Source organism: Coturnix japonica, chromosome 1 (genome assembly GCF_001577835.2).
Source record: "Coturnix japonica isolate 7356 chromosome 1, Coturnix japonica 2.1, whole genome shotgun sequence".
NCBI classification, from domain to species: Eukaryota; Metazoa; Chordata; class Aves; order Galliformes; family Phasianidae; genus Coturnix; species Coturnix japonica.
The window spans coordinates 2,711,141-2,714,606 of NC_029516.1; positions in this window are offsets into that span (position 1 = coordinate 2,711,141).

Below are 3,466 nucleotides of genomic sequence, written 5' to 3' on the forward strand. Positions count from 1 at the left end.
ACCAAAAGTACAAAATCCCTTCAGGGAAAATCCTTCCCCTGCTTTGTCTCACTTCACCAGAACCTTTTCCCTTCCTTCCTCTTGACATTATCACCTAAGGCTTGAAATCCTCTTGGGAGCAGTTTTCCCAGCAATCTCAGTACCTGATCCCACTGAGACCATGAAATCTCCTTGAGCAAAGTGATGGGGGAACGTGAGAGCCAGAAGGCAGCCCTGCTGAAAGTTGGCCAGGGCTGGATTTGGCCATCGATGGGTAGGCAGGTACCACCACATCCCAAAGGTCACTAAGCCACTGCCAATACTTTCAGTGCAGAACAGGTTTGGGGAGGATCTTTTTAAAGTGCAGAGGGCAGCAGTTTTATCTGTTACAGCTGGCTATCTTTAGACGATTCTAATAAATCAAGGAGATTAAAAACATTCCTCCCTTCATCCTCCTCAGAGGTGTTTAACCCCACCAGGGTGTGTGAGGAGGAGGAGAGCTTTTGAAAACCAATTGCATTAGAAAGGGAGAGCTGGAGGAGTTTTCAGTCACGTTATCTCCTCTTGAGCAAGTCCTGTGTTAAAGTGAAGGTCTCATCTTCCAAACCACTCTGCAGAAGGGTAATTATATTTGTGTCAGCCTTAAAGAAAATAAAGGTTTCAGAAGCACTGTATACTGTTCCCATTGCACAGTATAAAAGTCTTTCCTTTTATTTATTAGGTAATGAGAATCATTCCCATAACTTTTCCCCAAGAGGACACGGCACATGCATGTGCTACTTGATTTTGGCAGATTTGAAGAGGAACAAGACTGCAAACGTCTAATGAGCAAAGAGAAGGTAATATCTGCCCAGCGATGTGGTGGACACCCCATCCTTAGGGACACTCAAGGTTGGGCTGAACCAGTCTCTGACCTAGCTGTAGGTGCCCCTGCTCATTGCATGGGAGTTGGATTAGAAGACCTTCAAGTGTTCTTTCCAGGTCAAACCATTCTATGATTCTATAATTCAGTGATCTGCCCAGAGGTGGCCCTTGTTGACCAAGCCAAGGGAATCCCTGCTAGATGGACACCCAGCTCCTGCCCTTCTGCACAGCTGACATGCCAGGTACAGCAGCTCCACGTGTCCCATAGTGTTCTGCACAGCAGGTCTGAATCTTTCAAAATGGTCTGCAAACAGAAGTCACAGAATTATAGAGTCATAGAATGGATTGGGTTGGAAGGGGATCTCAAATGTCGTCAAGTTCCAATCTCCCTACAATGGACAGGGTTGCCAACCACTAAATCAGACACTAAGATCTTCTCAGATTACTCCGCTTTTATCACTGTTGCAGGGATACCTGTAGACCTCACAGCTCCAAACCTTTGCACGTAGTAGAGCGTGACAGAGGCCTTGAGTCTGACACTGCATGATGCTCCCCAGGTAATGTTGTAATTCAAGTAATTCTATGCCATCTGCGCATTTGCAGTGCTATTTTACTCCAAGGTACTCCACAAACCATAGCTCTGAGCTTGCCCACCCACTCTGAATCACAACAACCCTACTGAATCACTCCAAGAGCTTGCTCCCTAAGGAAGTGTGCTTCCCTTACCAGCAAAGGTTTTTTCACTGACAGAGGTGGAGCATTGCCTTTTCAGAGTTCTGGGAGGTGCAGAGCCAGCTGCAAACACCTCTTACCTTCCCACCTGAATCACAGAATGGCCTGGGTTGAAAAGGACCTCAATGAACGTCTAGTTTCAACCCCAGTGCCATAAGCAAGTTCACCAACCACTAGGCCAGGCTGCCCAGAGACACATCCAGCCTGGCCTTGAATTCTCATTTCTTTACAAATAGAATCCAATGACCACATACAAAATAGCCATGGATGAAGATGAGCAGCAAACACTAACATATTGCATCAGAATTTGCTGGAAACACCATCAATGGGATCTCTAACTCACTTTCCCCATTCTGAGCTTTCATAGAGCACTGCCTAAAATGTTTGATGCTGTCTGGGTGCACGGATCATATTCTGCTCCCACTTGCCCTAACAGGCAATGCAAGGTAAATTTGTCCTTTGAGTTTAAAACTGTGGGCCAGATATTGCCTCATTACCCACCCTGTACTTTTCAACAGGCTGTAGAAGGATATAGTAGAAGGATATATATTCTAGGGATTGTAAATGCCAATGTCACAGCCACAATCAATGTGGATAAACTGGTAGGAAGGTGTTCCATCTTTTGGGGAGTAATAAACTACTACTACTATTTTGAAACATCCAATAGAGCTCCACCATGAACACCCTTGCTGTTAAGCTTGTTTTCCTTACAGACCTTTAATTCAGATGATTGGAACCTAGTGTGAATTCTGACATCTTTTGTAGTGGAAGCTCACACCCTTATTAACTGAAAGAATGAGACAAAACAGCTGTCTTCTTAAAAAGAGACACTGATCTTGTGTTAACAGGAGGAGCAGGAAGATACCAACAGCTGCATGAAATCACTATAATTAAAAATAAATAAATAAATAAAAAGAAAACTTCCCTGTAAAAGAGATAAGCAGATAACTGTGGGTGTCCTACATCAGGGAAAGGTTAATTCCAGCCTCATCTCCCAGCTGGCTCCATGAGGACAGAGGTTAAAGATGAAATTGTAAGAACCACATGTCAGTACAGCTTAGATCTCTTGAGAAATGATCACCCGGACATTCTCTTGATGTCAGCCCTAATTAAACCTCTTCCCCTCATGTGATTAAGAGAATCTACCTTCCAGCATCCTATAATGAAGTGAAAAAAATAAATGTTATTAATTATGAATGCTTAAGAGATTACATCTCTGCTTGTAATGACTAATCTCACACCTTAGGAGACTAGTACTAAGAAGAGGAATCCCTTGGGGGCTCCTAGCTAAACAGACCACTGAAAATAACTCGAAGCTGGAGAATATCTGGAAGAAAGTATTTATTATATATGTTTGTCCCAATGGGGCCCCTCCCTTGAGATCTGTTATAATCATTCTGTCAGCTTTCCTCCTACAGAGAGAGTCAGGCTGCTCCACCAAAGCCAAACAGCCCTTCCTAGGAAGGGGAGAAGCTAGAGGAAGAGGGGAACAATCTGAAGGAAAAGAATAAAGAATGGTCAAAAGTTCAGCTACTCTTGGATGTGAATAAGAAGAAAGTGTTGGGGGTGGAGTCCTGAAATACAAGGGAACAGAAATCATCCCTGTCATCACTGGGATCTCCCACTCCAGTTGGTTTACTTGTGAAGGCTAATAGGGAAAATTTGTGATTTTCAGGAGCCTTGGAAAAGGAAAGTATGAGTAAAAAACTGTGGGGAAAGCACAAGCAGGATCTCAACTAGCAGCTCTGGGGGACAAGCTGCAGCCTGGCTCATCTGATGTATTGTGGAACAGACCAGGGCAGAGGATGGTGTGAGGCTGTTGTGAAAATGCCCGTATCCCATGTTTGATGCAGCTTCTTCCCAATACAAGAACCTTCCAGTTTGTTTGAAT